We start from the raw sequence: 18,796 nt of genomic DNA on the forward strand, positions 1-18,796 counted from the left end.
CTCTAGGGTAGGAACTGTTTTGTTTTTTGTCTTTCTCTCCCCATCCCCTGGGAAAGTGTTTTGCACATAGCTGGGATACTTAATAAATTTCTTGTATTCAATTAAATTGAATTCTAGTGATACTATATAGCTGAGAATCTCAGGATATCAGTCTCTGGAAAATTAAAGTTCAGGGTTACAGAAAGGGCAGTGGAAAGACCCCAGTGGGTGAGAATAAGCTGTAATACATTGCCATTGCAATATTGTGCAAGCAGAAGCTATGTAAAGGAGGTCTGCTCTTTCTGCTAGAGGTAAAAGGAAGTTTTTTAGTGTTCTGGGCAAAGATGTGAACTTGGCCCTGTGAGGCCTGGCCAAGAAATTTCCAGGATGTGATCATTCTTCTTCTGCGAACAGTTTGATATTGTAGTGCCACTTTTTCAGAGAGATGTTCATGAATGAAATAAGAAACACAGTTTTGACATAATGCCTAGGGAGACACCCCATTTACCAAGGCCTGAATGAATAAATATTCTATTAAACCAGTCTTCCTTTGTTTCCTCTTTTCAAGAGGCTCAGCACATTTTAGGAAGTGTTCCAAGAAAAGTCCTAAACTCCCCATTCCCCTGGGCTAAAGTCACCTATAAATAGAGATATTTTCAAAATGAAGTAATGTGGTTCCATATCAAGTGATAATCCCCTTTTTATTTCCAGATTTCTGTTTCTCCTTTTTCCTTCCTTTACTTTCCTACTGTTTCTCCATTACCTTTCTTGACTGTTAGATTATGTTTCTGCAGCTGGGACTACAAGTTGTTAAATATTTAGAGAAGTCTGGAAAAATCTAGTCAATTTCGAACTTGCCTCCTTCTGAGCACTTTCTGTTTTCTTTTGCCTTGTCTTCCCTTTATCAAACTAATCAACTTAGCCTTAGATGATTATTTGTCCTCCTCCTTCTCCTTTTTCATCTTCTTCGCCTTTGCCTTCTTCATCTTCTCCTCTCTCTCCATCTATCTATTCATCCATCTGTCTGTCCATCTGTCAGTATCCTCATTCATTTCCTTCCTTTGCTCTTTCAACCAAATCCCTGTTATTTCTCATTATTTAATTTTAGTTGCCTTTCCCCTAAACTCTTGCTTTCTCTTCATTTATCCCTAATTTTCATTACCATCTATGAAGGTTAATTATCTTTACCTTTTGACAGTGAAAAAAAATTTTGCTACAGAGGAAGTGAAATATCTTTAATTACTTCTCTGATACAAATATGCTTCATGAGTCTAGTTATTTACTTAACCTGTGTCACAACTTTCTCACTTATGAAACCCCAATAGGGTTGACTGCAGCTGCTTTTTCCTCCCTCTTACCTGTTCATCTTCCTTTAAAGACCAACCCAAATGTCCTTTCCTCCCAAGCTTTTTTAGTGTCCAGCCTGTCCCCCTCCTAAGTTGGCAATGGTCTTTTTCCTGCTGGAGCATTTTAAACCATCTTTTTATGGAAAAGTATTATTTCATATCAAACTTATTTGCACATATGTCATATCAGCTCATTAGAATATTAAACTTCACGAAGACAAGGATGGTCTTACCTAAATTTTGTACCAATCCAGTGCCTTGTGCCATGTTCTGCACACAGTGGCTACTTAATAATTAATGAATTAAATCTTATAAATAATTAGCACTTAATTATACATAGCCTTAAATTATACTGCTCTCTTATTGTTTCACATGTATGAAAGTGTTTTATCAACTAGACTATAAGCTCCTCAAAGATAGGAATCTTTTTTTACACTTATGTATCCTTCCACAGAATCTCATATAATGCTGGACACTGATTAATTGAAACAAGAGAAGAGATGTGGACATATTTTCAAAAATTTAGGTGCTATCCCAGTGTTGTTGTTAATATCATCTTGGCAAAACAGTTCAAGGCATAAAGTCTCAGAAATCAATTAGTCATAGAGTTAGAGCCTGCTGTTTAAAGATATGCACATTTCCAACTACAGACACAAAGGATGTCCCAGTTGAAAGGGATCTCAGAGGGATTATCATCCACATTGTACTTTTATAAGGATTTCCCTCTACAGCAGCTTTTACAGATAGTCTTCTGGTCTCCACATGAAACCTCAAGTGAGGAGAAGCTCACCAGTCCATTCTACCTCGAGACAACTCCAGTTGCTGGGTATTTCCCATTACATCAGGACTCAGTCTGCCTCTTCTCAACTTCTTCCATTTGCTCCTAGTTCTTCCACCAAGAACTTATGGGCACCATCCAATATAGATATTGCTGTAGGAGAGGGATTTGTTCACATGAGTTTACAGAATTAATAGACAATATATTCTCTCTTCTTCCCATCATGCCTTGATAATTACAGTTAGTTTCATATGACAAAGATGAGATCATGCTTCCCTTTTCCCTTGTAAACTGTCAATGTGAAGGGTGGCATTGAAGTGGCAGAGTGGAGAAAGTGCTAGACCTGGAGTCAGGAAGACTTGGGTTTAAATCCTGGCCTCACTTACTAGCTGTGTGACCCTGGGCAAGTCACTTAACCTCTGTCTGCCTTAGTTTCTTTACCTGTAAATTGACAATAATAGCACCTACCTTCTAGGGTTTTTATGAGGGTAAAATGAGGTAATATTTATAAATTACTTTGGAGACTCTAAACTATTATAAAAATTTTTAGCTGTTACTAAGTTCTCAACCAGATTATGCTCTTAGTCATAAGGCTATCTGTCTCCCAGGGTGTGAGGATTTAAATCAAATGAGATAATAATGCAAAACACTTAGCACAGTATCTAGTACATAGCAGGTGCTATATAAATGTTAGCTATTATTACTATTACTAAGATAATAGGATCAGTGCTTGAGACCTGGAAGGGACCTCAGAAGCCCTTTAGTCCAACCTTTAATTTTACATATGAGGAAACTGAGGCCCAGAGAGGTTAAGTTCCTTGTCCAGGGTCTTATACATTATAAGATCAGAGGTAGAATTTGAACTCAGATCCTCTGCCTTCAGAGAGAGTACTCTTTTCATTGTGCTATATACACACAGGCTAAACACAAGAAAATATTATTACCTTTTGTATTAGTTGAGGAAAAATATTATTTTAACATTTTCCTTTATTGTTTCCTTTCATGTGAGGCAGAAGGAGTATTAGGTCTTAAATTAGTCGGGGGTGGGAAGGGAAAATTTTAAAATAGGGTATTTTCCTACCCACGCTGTCTTGTAGGCACATCAACATTATGTCATGTTCACTCCTTGATGTCCTTGTTGGGTGTGTAGACTGGATTTATTGTATTTCTATCACCATAATAATCCTATTTTCCAAATGAAGCAGAAGCATCGTGTGCTTCCAAATATGTCCATTTAATCTTGCATTGCCCAAAGGCAGATTTTATCAGGTTAGTGGATTGAAGTCTGTAGCAGTTATCCCTCAGTGTTTGCTGTGGGTTAGGTATTGCTTGGCATGAAGGCTGAATGTTTTGTTTCCCTAATAGAAAACAATTACAGAAACAGCCTCCATTGTACCGTGAGCTGAGGGACATGGGAATATTTAACTTTTTGACATCTAAAGCAAAGTATAATTTATGATTGGCACATTACCAGGTTTGATAACAAATTCTATTAGAAGTGTCATTAATTGGTTTAGTTGATAATGTATTTCTTTGGTAAACATTCTAATCATGTACAAAGAAGGATATCAGGTTGATTCAACTGGAATGCTTTAAAAATACCAAGTAACACTGCACACTGACATCCCATTTTCTCCCAAAAGACAAATTAGTCATACAAGTTGGCAAAATCCCTTTACTTTCCAAGGAAGGCATTGTATAACTGGTATCCTTCCAGCAAAAGGCATGAGGTATGTGTATAAGCAATCAGAAAAGCTAAAACAATGCTTACGTCTGTACTGTCAAACAGTGTCCCCCCTCTTCAGTGCCCAGGATGGCAACTCTGGGAGCATTCTTAGATGAGTGACCCCGTTAAAGGAAATTTCTCTTTATTCCTCCAGAGAAAATATTGACTTGAGCATTGTCAAAAAATGAGGCAAGTTGGAAAGTGTTCAATCAGTCATTGGAATTGCATGTTTCCCTGTTAGAATTTAATAGCAATGATGTTATTATATATGGTTTGCAAAGCACTGTTCTCACAACAAATGTGTGAGGCAGACAGTGTAGCTTCCAGTGGTAGAAATGAAAGTTTTTATAATTCACTGGTGTTTGTGCTTCTAGAGAAGCAAAGAATATGAGAGCCAGGAGGGACCAGAACCTGTCTGATGCAACCTTCTCCTTTTGCACATGAGAAAATTAAAAACAGTAATTTGACTCATGTTTTAAAGTTGGCAAAGTGATTTACTTACATTATTAATTCTATGATGCGGGGGCTATGGCCATTAATATCCTTGTTTGAGATGGTAGGAGACTGAAGTTCTGAGAAATCATGACAAAGCGGCTAGTTAAGTATCAGAGGCAGAAACTTCAAACTTCAAGTCCAGAACTCTATCTGACAATGCAGGCAGAGACTTCCCCAGGATAATTATTGGCAGAAGCAATACAGTCAAGACAACCTAGAACCCACTCTTTTGACTTCTATTCTCATGCTTTTCCCATTCCATCATATACCAATGTCCTAATAACTTTGAAGCCACATTTCACAACTAAATATGTAATTTTTGACAATCTGCCATTTTGGATTTATTCCCCCTTACCATCCATTAATGTGGATAATTGAAAGGAAACTGCCATGCTCTCAGGAAGAGAAAAAGAATGAACTCAGTGATGACAGATTGATTCATGCATTGAATTTAACTCAATATACATTGAGTAATACAATCATTTTATGAGGATTTTTGTTTGTTTAAACCCAACCTATCATATCACTTGTGTAAGAAACTATAGGGATGGAAACTCCCTCTATCTGGCAGAATAACAACTCACTTATAACATGCTAGAGAATGGCTCTAGGCATTGAGAGGCTAAGTGACTGACATGGTCACACAGCTAACGTGTTAAAGATAAGTCTTCATCCCATATTTTCCTGACTGAGACCATTGCTATATCTACTACTGTATTTCCTTAGAAGGATCAACATCAATGTTTGATGATTTTTCAGTAAATATAAGAATAGCTATATTTGCTTCTGGACATCCCTAATTTAAAGAAGAGGAGTGAGAACTGATAACAAAATTCACAAATACCACAGTCAAGTCATTTACAGGTATATATAGCAAGTAGGTGTATATAATGTTTTACTTTCACAACATAAAACTTGGACACAGTGAGTAGATGAGGAGAGTGGCAAGATACTCTGCTTGGTGGGCCCTGACTTGTTGACTGAGAATCTAATGAAATTGCCTTCACATCTGACATTCCCATGAAAGGGAATAGTCCACAGAAAGATAAAACAGGCTCAGAGTGGTAGCATATGCCCATAATCCCTGTTCTTGGGGAAGGCTGAGCTGGGTAGATCACTGGGGGGTCAGGGTTTTGAGTTGCAATAAGGCCAGGAATGTGCTAGAGCCAGCTCTTACTGACTCTCAAGAGAAAATTATTAAATTTTGAGCCTGAGTGTTTTTACCTCAGAAAGCAGAAAATGAAACAAATCAGAACTTAATTTATTTTTTTTGTTCATACTCCACACTTAAGGAAGTGATGGAGAAAATATTAATAATGAAGATTAAATCTACAAGTATATCATGTGCACATTTTCTTTTTCAGAGAGCTGATTGTTAAACATTTACCAGAAAACTCTTACATAGGGTAAAGCCGATTGGTTTTGTGTGCTAGGTTCAGCACTAATACAGCGAGCCCCTTAAGAGTCAGTTGCCACTAGGCTGCTTAAAAAGGGTGAATTGGACCAATTGAGAAACAGAGCTTGTCAATTACTTCTGAGATATTCAACAGAATGATCAAACCAGTGAGTGATAACTGCACCTTCAAGCCAGGGTGAGAAAGAAGAAAGAAGAAAGGAAGGAGAGAAAGGAAGGGAGGAAGGAAAGAAGGAAAAATAGGAATGAGAGGAAGGAAGAAAAAAGACAAAGAGGAAGGAAGGAAGGAAGGAAGGAAGGAAGGAAGGAAGGAAGGAAGGAAGGAAGGAAGGAAGGAAGGAAGGAAGGAAGGAAGGAAGAGCCAGCAATGTTCATGGCCAAAATGACTTAGCTAAAAGAAAGCAAGCTGTAAACATGTCTAGAGAAGTTTGTGAACTGATTTTTACTGAGCAATAAGGCTGTAAGATGTGGTATCAAACTACCTTCAGAAAAGATATATCTTAGAATCCATAAGAAATGTGGTGTTAAAATCATTATTCACAGAATCATTGAATCTCAATTTCTACGAACTTGAGGTCATCTATTTCAACTCACATGCCCCTTCCCCCCAAAATGGTCATCCATCTTCCACTGGAGAACTGACTTTAGTGGGGAGAACTCATTACTTTCTAAGGCTACCACCAGTTTGGACAGATCTAACTGATAAGAAATTTTACCTTATATCAAACCAAGATCTATCTGTAACTCAAATTCTGTCCCCAGGGGCTGAGCAAAACACTTGTAATCCAACTTCAACAGGATAGCCTTCAAGTACTTGAAGATAGTTATCATGTTCTTTTAAGTATTTTCTTCCTTAGTATAAACATTACTGATTCCTTCAATTGATCCTCCCATGAGATGGTTTTTAGAGTCCTGACAGCATAAAATGTGGTGCCTAGAACTAAACATGATACTGCAAACATCTTTACCATGACAAAATGTAATAGTATTCTAATTTCTCTTGTTCTTTTTATTATGCTTCTATTAATAAGGCCTAATTTTAAATTAACTTTGGTTTGCTATATTCACACTGTTGATTCACAGAACATAATGCCTGGCATATAGTAGATGTTTAACAAATGTTTACTGATTTGACTTGTAATCCCTAAAACCTCAGATTTTCTCTTAGAAATTATTTAGCAATCTTGTATTTTATACAGTTTTTTGGTAAAATTTTAATTTAATTTTATTTATTTTATATTTTTATTTATAGTTTTCAGTTTCAAATTCTATCCCTTCCTCCTTTTCTCCCCTCCCCCTGATGATAAACAATCAGATATGGGTTATACATGTTCAATTATTTTAAAAATTTCCATATTAGTCATTTTATACAAGAAGACTAGAATGAAAGAAAAAAATGAAAGTAAAAAAATAGCATGCTTCAGTCTGCATTTAGTCAATTATCAGTTCTTTCACTGGAGGTTGATAGGATGCTTCGTCATTAGTCCTTTCAGATAGTCTTGGATCATTACATTGCTGAGAACAGCTGAGTTATTCACTGTCTTTCATCAAACAATATTGATATTACTGTGCACAATATTCTCCTGGTTCTGTTCCCTTCACTATGCATCATTTTATGTAAGTTTTTCCAAGTTTTTCTGAAATCATCCTACTTGTCATTTCTTTTTGCAAAATAATATTCCATTAAATATCATATACCACAGCTTGTTTAGCCATTCCCCAGTTGATGGGTATCCCTTGGTTTCTAGTTCTTATCTACTACAAAAAGAACTGCCAAAAATATTCTTGTATAAAAAGGTCTTTTTCTCTTTTTTGGATGTTTTTTGGGATATAGACCTAGCAGTGGTATTGCTGGATAAAAGGATACACACAGTTTCACAGCCCTTTGGGCATCATTCTAAATTGTTCTCCAGAATGGTAAAATCAGTTCACAGCTCCAACAAGAATGCACTAGCGGCCCAGTTTTCCCACAAACCCTCCAACACTTATCATTTTTCTTTTTTGTCATATTAGCCACTCTGATAGGTGTGAGATGGTAACTCAATTGTTCTAATTTTCATTTCTTTCATCAGTAGTGATTTAGAGCATTTTTCATATGATTATAGATAGCATTGATTTCTTCATATCAAAGTTGCCTGTTCCTATCTTTTGACCATTTATCAAATGGTTAATGATTTGTAGTTTTATAAATTTGACTTAATTCTCTATATATTTGAGAAATGAGGCTTTTATCAGAGATATTTGCTGGAAAATCTTTTCCCTAGTTTTCTAGTTCTTTTTTTGAATTTATTTATTTATTTATTTTTGTTTTCAATATTTATTTCCACAAGATTTTGAGTTCCAAATTTTCTTCCCATCTCTCCCCTGCTTCTCTTAAAAATACCAGGCATTCTGATTATCCCTTCCCTCAATCTATTGTTATTATTATTATTTATCACAGCCCTCCCTTCCCTTATCCCCATCTTCTCTCTTTTCTTGTAGGGCAAGATAGATTTCTGTACCCCATTACCTGTATTTCTTATTTCCCAGTTACATGCAAAAACAATTCTCAAATTCATTCCTAAAACCTTGAGTTCCAACTTCTCTCCCTCCCTCCCTCCCCACCCATCCCCACTGAGAGGGCTAGCAATTCAATACAAGCTATATATGCACAGTTTTGCAAAAGACTTCCATAATGGTCATGTTGTGAAAGACTAACTATATTTTCCTCTATCTTATCCTGCCCCCTATTTTTTCTATTCTGTCTTTTGACCTTGTCCCTCACCTAAAGTGTTTACTTCTAATTACTCTCTCCTTCCATTTGCCCTCCCTTCTATCTTCCACCCCCACCCCACTTATCCCCTTCTCCCCTACTTTCCTGTAGCGTAAGACAGATTTCATACCAAATTGAACAGTTGTTTTTTGAATTCAGGCATGAGATTTTTACTTTTATCCATATTAAATTTTCCTTTGTTAGATTTAGTTCACAATGCTGGTAAACATCTTTAGTGGACAACCAAGTGCCATAGTTACTGAATAAAGTCCAGAGGGAAGAGGGATTCTCTATCAATCACACTGGTAAAGTTCCCAAGGTGCTCTTGTTTCCAGATGATATCATGTTTTGTTTTGAGCCCTACCTAGAACATTATAGGGCTTTCTCAATGAGATTCATGGTCACTCAAAAAGTAATTGATTTTGCAATTGAACATAATAGCAAGAAGTTTGATAAATCAAAGGACTATTCTCTTTTACCATTCATTTAAAAACGTCACTATCCAAAAGAAACTAATGGGGGAACTGAATAGCAGCTTGGCAGAAATTGACAGTAGTTAGACAAGATGAGCATCTTGTGGTACACACCACGGTAAATTCCAAATTTTTAAATAGCATAAATATAAAAACGTCATTTTAAAATGGCACCTTTTATACCTATAGCTATGGGAAATATAAATAAACAAGGGAACATGTTTTAGAGAGTTACCTGGGGCACCAAGAAGTTAAGTGAACCTCCCAGGATCACTCAGGCATAGAAGAAAATAAGTATACTTTTGATTACAAAAAATTGAAAAGTTTTTCATAAAAATTATACCTCTAGAAGGAAAAGAAAAACAGTTAATTAGAAACAAATCTTTGCAGTACATTTCTAAGATAAAGGCTTGTTGGTCAAGATGTATAGGGAATTGAGAGAATACAATCAATCTACGGAAGGAGAAACCCTACCAATCAATCATGACATTTAAGTGCCTATGTGCTAGGCGTTGGGGATGCAAAGACAAAAATGAAATATTCTCTACCCTCAAAGAGCTTACAGTACACTCAGGAGAGACAATACACAGAAGCATAGGCAAAGACAAAATAGAAATGTAGTGATTTGGGTGTGAAGTCATTAACATATAGAGGTATTGGAAACTGCAATTCTTCATGTAGGAAATGGCATTTGATCTGAAGCTTGAAGGAAACCAAGGATTCTGAAATGAGAAGGGAATGCCTTCCAGGAATGGAGGAAACAGTATAGAAGGCATAAAGGAAAGATAGGAGAATGTTATGTATGAGGACCCAGGAAACCCAATTTGTCTAGACTGTAGTTTATGTGAAAAAGAAGAATGAGGTATATGGGGGTGGTAGGATGGCTATAGATTGTGAAAGGCTTTAAATATCAACTAGAGGTATTTACATTTGATTATTCAAAGGATCCAAGTTATCAACAAGATTGTTTTAGAGTTGGTATCTCATTCCAAGTTCTATTTAATATACTGTTCATACTCCTTCCTGTCTTAATCTTTATTTCTTTGAATATTGCATATGATACTTTTATCCAAAAATTTTACATATGCATTTAACCATGAAATATTGCTTACAGACAGGTAGCCATAGTAATCCTGTTTTCCAGACAGGCAAAAAGTACAAATGACCTAACTAAGTAGGTTCCCCCCAAGTCATAGAATGAGTCAACAGAAGAACCAGGAAATAATATCAATGCATTATATGTTCCTCTTGACTTGTGGTTTGGACTATACCAAAAAGATGACGATATAGACATGTCTTCCTTTACACAATAAATGTCACTGAGGGAAGTACTGTATGCTAATTAGAATTGTGTAAGCAACTTCATTGCAAACTTACTAGGGCAGTTTATAACGAAAAGGAATTCTCTCATAAAACAAATAATCCACACATACATATATAACATGTGTATGTGCACGTATATGACACACACAAATATACATATATGCTTATACATACTATATAATATATATCATATGCATCACATATATTACATATATAGCACACATGTGTATGTGTTCCTCAGACTAGAGTTTTTAAAATTAGATTTTATGGAAGTGGGGCCCACCTACATATGATGTGGGATTTTTTTCTGTTTCATCATTTGCCTTCTTCAAGCCTACTCTTTTTGCTTCCCTGGCAACTGAATAACCTTTCCTTAACTTCTCCTCTGTATTTTCCAGTTAGATTTCATTCAGATTGGATAAGGCTGTGCCTTGAAGAAGCCTAAATGATAGGGTGAAAAGAAGATGCAGAGAAATCAAGTAGTTGTTTGGTTTACTTCAGACAAAAATACCTCTCATCCCCCACTTCTACTGGTTTGGTATCTTTGTTTCCTCTCCTTCCCCTAACTGAAGTATTTCTTCCCTCAACATGTAGAACAAAGGCTTGAGCATTTTGTAAAGATAATCTGAGCTAGATCTTACAAGAAACATAAGAAGACATGAAAATTCAGTGTGCAAAAGTATGGAAAAGGCTAGACCAGAAGTCAGAAGAAGGCTAGGAAAAGTGGTGTGAAAAAAGATGATACAAGGAGTCATAAACCTGCATTTTGGTGCCACAGCTAGCTGTATGACCTTGACCTTGTATCAGTCATTTGGCTTCCCTGGTCTCAATTTCCTCATCTGCAAAATAAGAGGATTGGATTTGGTGACTTTTGAGGTCCTCTCTGGCTTTAAATCTATGATTCTTCTGGTTTGAACCTCCTATTTTCTCTACAAAAGAAAAGGCTCCATCCCATGTATTTCTCTAAAAAGCTGTGACTTGATCTCTTTCTCTAACAATCTAGCAGGTATTTTATGGTGCCTATCAATGTATTAAAGTGTTCAAACACACATGTTAACATAAAAGAGAAGACTATTCATAAGGTTGCTACATCAATTCCCCCCAAAGGAGGCTTCCCACAGCAGAGGGATGAAATCACAATCATAATCCTGTAGCTATAGAAGGGTTTAGATTTAAGCTGCTGTCTGTGTCTAAGTCTGTGACTAAATTGCCCTCAAACAATAGGTTGGATCAGTCAAAATGATTTTTAAAAGGAGGAAAAAAGTCAACCAAGCCTGCTTTGTCTAGGATCCCGCAGGGTAAACAACTGGTTGATTGACTGAAGTAGTTATTTTTTAAACTGGTTGTTTAGTTTGATGGCATAAAGTTTTCCCCTTTGTAGTTTTTATAGTTCTTTAAAGATGGAAGGGACTTTAAAGGCCATCAAGACCAAATATCTCATTTTACATATGAAGAAACTGAGGCACAGAGAGGGTAAGTGACTTGCTCAGAGTCATCTGACAAGTAAATGTCAGATATGGCATTGAACTCGGGTCTTCCAGACAGTAAGACCAGCACTTAATTCACTATGGTAGTGCTGTCTGGCTGCAAATCATAGATCATTAAGAGACTCCAAGGAATTAAAAGCGAATATTACTCAGAACACAATGGAGAGGCACATAGTAGGCATGAGTAAGCTATAACACATAGTGTCTAATATGGAATATGAAGGAATATGAAGAATGGGAAAAACCAATATCTTTAAAGAGATGCATGATTAAAAAGTAAAAGGACTAGTATGAGAGTGAGAATACTTCTGTTCTCTAATGGTATCTTGTCAAGTCAAAAAAAGAAAATGAAGAGAGTTCTCTAAGTTTTGGGTGAACCCCCTGGAGTGAATTTCAACAGACAATAGTTGTTTAGGATTGCGGTCCATAGATGGGCTGTGATTGACATCTTTGAAAGGAACATCCACATTGATCATAGATCTTTCTGATGATTTGAATATGAGCTCTTTTAAGTCACCAAAGTATTTGAGTGATAGGGAAACCTAAGTTTGTTGAAAAAACCAAAATGCCTCATTTTGGAAGAACCAAGTCTCTTGAAATACAGCTAAGGAAATGATAAGATCTCAAACTGATTTATTTTTCTGGTTTTGTGGGATATCCCAGACTGGAATCTTTGCAAGGGAATGACTCAGAATGAGTGTTCCTAAACTCCTATTCTCTCCTTCCAGTCTCTGCCCACCCATTGTTTTCAATGTACATTCTGGAAGTGATTCAAGACTGTCCCTATCAGCATCCTTGTTGACTGAGGTGGGCCGAGTGGGCACTTGATATATGATTGTTGATTGATCTGTGTGTGAGACTGATAACTAGTACTCTACAGTGGGGAAGAAAACCTGAACCCACTAAAATGACCATCTCATGGTTCATTATTACTCACATAAATTATTGGAATTTGGGGCATCTTATAAACTTAAACGTTGTTCTTTTCTTGCCAAGGACATTTCTCAGTCTTCAAAGGACCTAAAAAGTTATTCTCCTGTATACAAACGTTTCCTAAAAACTAATCCAACCAGAGGCTTAACCACCTATTGCATGCCATATATGGTATTAGGCAGTGGGGATTTATCTCATCTATGCAATCAATCTGCATTTATTAAGCACCTACTATTTGCCAGGCACTATGCTAAATTCTGGGGATTACAAATGCAGGGGGAAAATGACAGTCCCTACCTTGAAGGAACTTACAATCTAATGAATGAAGACAACATGGAAGAGGAAGTTGAAAAGTATGTGTGTGGGGGGCGAGGTAAGCGCAGGAGTAGAGGAGATGTGAGGCCACAGTAGAGAAGTCAGAGAAGTCCCAAAGTAGTGCAGTCAGGTGAGAATTAAGATGTCTATGCTGAGGTCTTTTCTAAAATGGAAGAAAGCTAGATGTTAATAGGAATTAGGGGTCAATATTCATCCATAAATGAAAATGTCTTGTCAATTAGATAAAAGGGAAATATTAAATATTTCTTATAATGACTCCTAGAAAGAAAGCCTGAGACATTCATGCCAGAGGGATATTAATAGAAATCTTTCCAACTCATCTAAGAATTCTCACCAATTAATTTCAGTGAAACATAAGCTAAAGATGACCAAAGTATGGGAAATAGAAAGCAGAGTTTGATTTGGATTTTTATTTATTGAATCTTGTTACATTTCAGGAGTGGAGCAAAGTACCATGTTGTAGAAATGCCACTACATGTCATACCTAATAAAACCCACTTCCAAGCAGACAGGATCTCAGTGAATTCTAACAGCTGTAGGCAATTATTCTGCAAACTATCTTTGAAAGACCAATTTCCACAATTGTTTTCCCTGCTAAAATGTTCATGTCTTGGACCAAATGCATGATAAAATTAGCACAATCCTCACTCCACATCTTTAATTTTGGACTTGACTCGACTTGATTTTACTACTTCTCAGGTGAGATTTCATTTATCCAGACAGTCCCTGACTTATGAACGTTTCCTATTTATAAACAGTTGTTCTAGCCAAGGACTCAATCTCTCACAAAAGCAAAAGAAATTCCCCTCTTTTCCACACCCCTTCAGGGGACACCTGGTATTCCCCTTACCTTCCCATCTACCAGTGGGGAAACCCAGGACACTCCTCCCTTTTCCATCTCTTTATTATTTGCCCCTGGACCTTCCTGTCCTTCTTCTACTGTTGTGATCAGATATGGGAAAGGAGGAGGGGTAATCTCCATCCCCACTGACAGAGCTTCAGAGGAGAAGGAAAGATAAGGGAAAGATAAGACATGCACTCCTGACATCCCAAGTTGTTAATCAAAATGAATTTTCACATAGAAATTCTTATCAATGATGGTTTTACACAATAATATTACTGGAGTAAAAGCCTGCTATGTGGGAACATATATACATTATGGAGACATAATAAATTATGTTTTTTGAAAGAATTTTTGTAAAAATCAAGTGGTTTTATTCTTCATTTTTTTTCCTACAAATTGAACCAATTGCATATTGAAATAGCATTTGTAGTTAGGGATAATGCAACATTGATGGCTACTGGTCTGAGCTCTCCATGCTTTTTTGGCAAAAAAATAAAACAAAACAGAAAAAAACACTTCTATATTACTTATAACAAAGGTGGAGTCTAGATTATAACTTTTCCTTTTTTGGTATCTATTAAAATCCTCAAGCATTTCTGAGTAATGGATCGGGCTTTTGTGGTTGGCTTTGGCTCCCATCTCAACCAAACTGCCATTTTTCCTATGACTTCATGTAAGCCTGAGGCTATGAAGCTTAGTGTTTTGCTGTGATCTAAGATTCCTGGGTTCATAAAGGCAATGGGTTTTCCTAGTAAACAGATGACTATCCATGCCACCAATCAGATCTTCAGCATCTTATAAAGAACTCTAGTTTCATGAAACTGCCAACAATTATCTTTTCCAAATTGACTCCCAATGACTTATCTCATCCTGTGACCCATTGTTTAATCTCCTAGAGACAGTGTATGATATTTACATTCAAGGCCCAAACTAGCAAGAATATTCTACATCATTCCCAAAAGTTTATCAGTATTTTCAGAGACGACTGTTAGCATTATTCTTAAATAGAGCTAGAGTTGTCCTCATGACAAAGAACGTAGCAGAATTCACAGGACTCTAACAACCCTGCAAACTATTGCATACTTTTTTCTGTAGTGTGAGGTTTCTCTAAAAGTAGATTGAGGTCTAGCAATAGTTCTTGAAGCTTTACATGGTAAATTTCCAGACTGGATAGTGCCTTCAAATCCCACCATCTGATGGAATGGGATCCTTTTTAGAAAAGAGAGGAATCCCTTTCCCTAGTTCCTGTCTTAATCAGAGACCTCAATGACTGTTCCTCATCTTGTCTTTATCCTTCCCCCTACGCATACAAATTATTGTCAATGCTTCTCCTCCTACCCCTTCTCAACAATACCCAAATTTGGTGATGTGGAAGCTTTGGGAAAAGAAAAAGACCAACCTGTGACAAAAATTATAGAGGCTTGTGTTCTATTAGTTAAAAAACTAAAACCAGAATTGAAAAGTGAGGGAACATGTAGGAAAACATGGTATCTATCATATAAATATTTGGATCATAAATGTATAGTTTCCAGGTTCAGTGACCTCTGGGTGAAAACAACATTGTTAAAGAAGAAACTATAACCGGCCTTCTGTTACAGTCATCTCACCCATTTTTTAATGGGCTATGGACCCAAAGCCCTAGGTACCTTATGGCACAGCCCAGCAAACACACACACACACACACAGAGAGAGAGAGAGAGAGAGAGAGAGAGAGAGAGAGAGAGAGAGAGAGAGAGAGAGAGAGAGAGAGGGAGGGAGGGAGGGAGGGAGGGAGGGAGAGAGAGAGAGAGAGAGAGAGAGAGAGAGAGAGAGAGAGAGAGAGAGAGAGAGAGAGAGAGAGAACCATTTAGCAACATCAGACTCCTAGATTTTACCTGACTATCTTGCTTTCCCTTCTTTGAAAAATGAGCTAGCCTATAATAAACACTAACCCACAGATTCTGGCTTTTCCTCATTTTTATCCATTCCCTTCAAGTAATCAATCTTATAGTGAAAAAGAAAACCATGCCCTTATTAAAACTATTGGTAATAATCAATTGCCTTTCTGGTTCAACAGCTCAGCTGCCCCCACTTTTATCATTGTGGTTACCTGGTCAAACCACCTTATTTTTTTTCACATGAAGAAACTAGATAAATCAATGGTACATCAGATGTCAAGTTCATTTTAGAAGTGTCCCAAGTCTTAACTGTCACCAATGTACAGGGATGTGATAAAATCTCTTCTAACCTCAGGAGAGCCATTGTTAACTTTCAGTGTGAACATTTACCCTTCAGAAATAAGCAATAGCTACAAATCAGGGATTGATTTATTGTTTTGTTGATTATCTAGACCCGAGGAAATGTTAATAATGCAGATTAAACTGAAAAGTGTGTGTGCATGCATATTTTCCCCAAAGGGTCCTACTATTCCACATTTCCCAGCACACCCCAGGCACTATGACCAAGAAGAGTGGGGAAAAAGCTAGCTGAGTCAGTACAATATGTAGGAAAAAGAATTGATGGCAGATGATCTAAATTGTTCTGCCTTTATAAGCATGCAAAGAGGCATGTAAGAGTGAGACTAAAAGTAAGTTATCCTCTTTACCAGTAATAATTAAATTGGTTGCAAATGTGGAAACATATTATTTGACAGACTAGGGTAAGGTTTAAGTATACAGAAAGTGTATATTGTTTGGTGTGACTGGGACACTTCCTCCATGTGGGTGTCTCTTCATATGTTAACTGGTAAGCAAATCTGTGGGAGATTAGCCAAGGAACTGGCTTATTGTATCTCTCTTTTCTCTCCTCATTATATGCTCTGGCTTCACTGGTACCTCCTTGGAGGCTAGGCTTTCAACTTTCCATTATAGGAGAGTTTTTAATGATAAGTCCTTTTGGAGATAGGTTCAGTGATATCTGTAACACAGCAGTTATCTGAAATTCTGTTCCATTGATTTCTGGGCATTTGGAAAACTGAATATAAAAGTACTTCACCACCATGGATACCATTCCTTCTACTGTTGCACTGCAGGACATTGGTTAGATGACTGGTAGAGTGCATGAGCATAAGCTTTGCAGGAAGTGGCTACAAGGTCAATACCTGAACAAGACTGGTCTCTGTTTCTTTGTAAAATGAAGTAGAGAAGAAAATGGCAAACCACTCTGGTATCTTTGCCAAGAAAACTCCAAATGGGATCATGAAGAGTCGGACATGAGTGAAACAACTGAACAATAAAAAGATCTTACCAAAGTGATATATTTTTCCATCTAGCTAGACAAGAAAATGTTCAGGTTGGGGAGATAAAAAAAAAGCAAGGAAACACTGAACCCAATGGAACTGGCAACAAGTGGAGCACTATGGACTTCTGTGCTATAGAAGCAGAAGTATTGTGATGATTTTCTATTTATACTATGGTTGCCTTTACCACTGAATTTGGGAGTGTAGATGAGAATTGTCCAGTTAGTGGGGAATGAAGGCAACTAGGAATTTTCATTCCAGACAATGTGAGAAGCAAAATACTAGTTAGAGAGACAGAGGCAAATCTGTTACTATAGCTACTTTTGGGGATAAACTGGTTTGGGAACCCTACCTGGGGTAAAAAAAAAACCATCAGTGCACATATATAACTTATATCAAATTGCTTACAACCTTAGGGAGAGGAGGAAGGTTAAAGAGGGGAGGGAGGCTGAAAATTCGGAATGCAAATTATAAAATTATAAAAATTGAATGCTAAAGATTATCTTTACAAGTAATTGGAAAAATAGAATACATTAAAAAAAAGAAACAACCAAGCACCAGCTGATTCTAAAGCGATGAATAACTGTATTTCTACCTTGACAACATTTCTTGCATTCATCATCTTTCTACTCATATACAACCTCTGCCCCATGTGAGGACCTCATCACTTCTTACCTGGATTATTTGAACAGTTTCCCAATTCTTCCTTCTACTTCTAATCTCTTTCTTCTCTCCAATCTATTCTTGACAGGATGGCTGTTTCTAAAACATACATCTGATCATGACATTCTTCGATCAAAAATTGTTAATGACTTCCTCTTGCCTGTAAGATAAAACCCAAAATCATCAGCCTGGTATTCACACATACACGGATCCAACTGACATTTTCAGTCTTATTTTGTCCTATTTCGGCTGTTTATTTTATACTATTTTTCATTTGCCCATCATACATTCTCTATTTCAATCATTCTAGCATTCAAGTTATGACTTTCTTTCTTCATATCTGGTTCTTTGCAGTGATGGTCCCCCTGTCTGTCAGGCACTTCTCTTATCCCTATCTTAGAGAATACCTGTATTATATCCCCCCAAAGTAGAACTGAAGCTTCTCTAGAGTATGGTTATCCCTTCCACATCATGACTTTCCCCATCTCGATTTTGCCACCTTGCAGATCAACATGAGAAGTTAAATGAGAATTTGGGGGGAGTTTTACAGAAGCTGTAGGCAATACATGAAGGCCAGCAGATGACAGAAAAAAACTTGAAACTCAGAAATGCATAAAATACAGGCATAGTATTGTATGATGTCAGCATGTTTTATCTTTTAATACCATAATAATTCAGACTTCTCTGATATGAAGGGTGGCCCCCAAAAAACTTTTGCTTGGATTTTCCAGATTGCAGGGGCTTCACACTCCTAACTCCTGTAATGTAGAAGGGATAACTGCAAAGACTTTTGTCTTTGTATTGCAAACATATAGTGTAGTGCCTCACACATAGCAGGAAGCTTGATAAAGGTTTGTTAAAGTGAATTAAATCCCCAGGATCAGTTTTTCTTTTTTAAAGAAGAGAGAGAGAGAGAGAGAGAGAGGAAGAGAGAGATGGCATCCAAATCATGGTTATCATTGTGCTTCTATATCTGCTGCTAACTTCCCTTACCCTGCCTTCATCATGCAGAATAATCTATGCCTTAAAT

At 36.9% G+C, this 18,796-nt stretch overlaps 1 long non-coding RNA gene across 1 annotated transcript; it reads right to left on the reverse strand.

Moving 5' to 3' along the window:
- Positions 1 to 1,842: 1,842 nt before the first annotated feature.
- Positions 1,843 to 17,926, reverse strand: LOC140532906 (uncharacterized). The gene is made up of 2 exons (XR_011976732.1): positions 17,779 to 17,926; positions 1,843 to 2,256 (listed from the first exon to the last, which is right to left on the reverse strand). It is a non-coding gene; the product is annotated as an uncharacterized lncRNA (long non-coding RNA).
- Positions 17,927 to 18,796: the final 870 nt, after the last annotated feature.

The sequence above is a fragment of the Notamacropus eugenii genome, chromosome 3, assembly GCF_028372415.1.
Source record: "Notamacropus eugenii isolate mMacEug1 chromosome 3, mMacEug1.pri_v2, whole genome shotgun sequence".
In the NCBI taxonomy this organism is placed as follows: Eukaryota; Metazoa; Chordata; class Mammalia; order Diprotodontia; family Macropodidae; genus Notamacropus; species Notamacropus eugenii.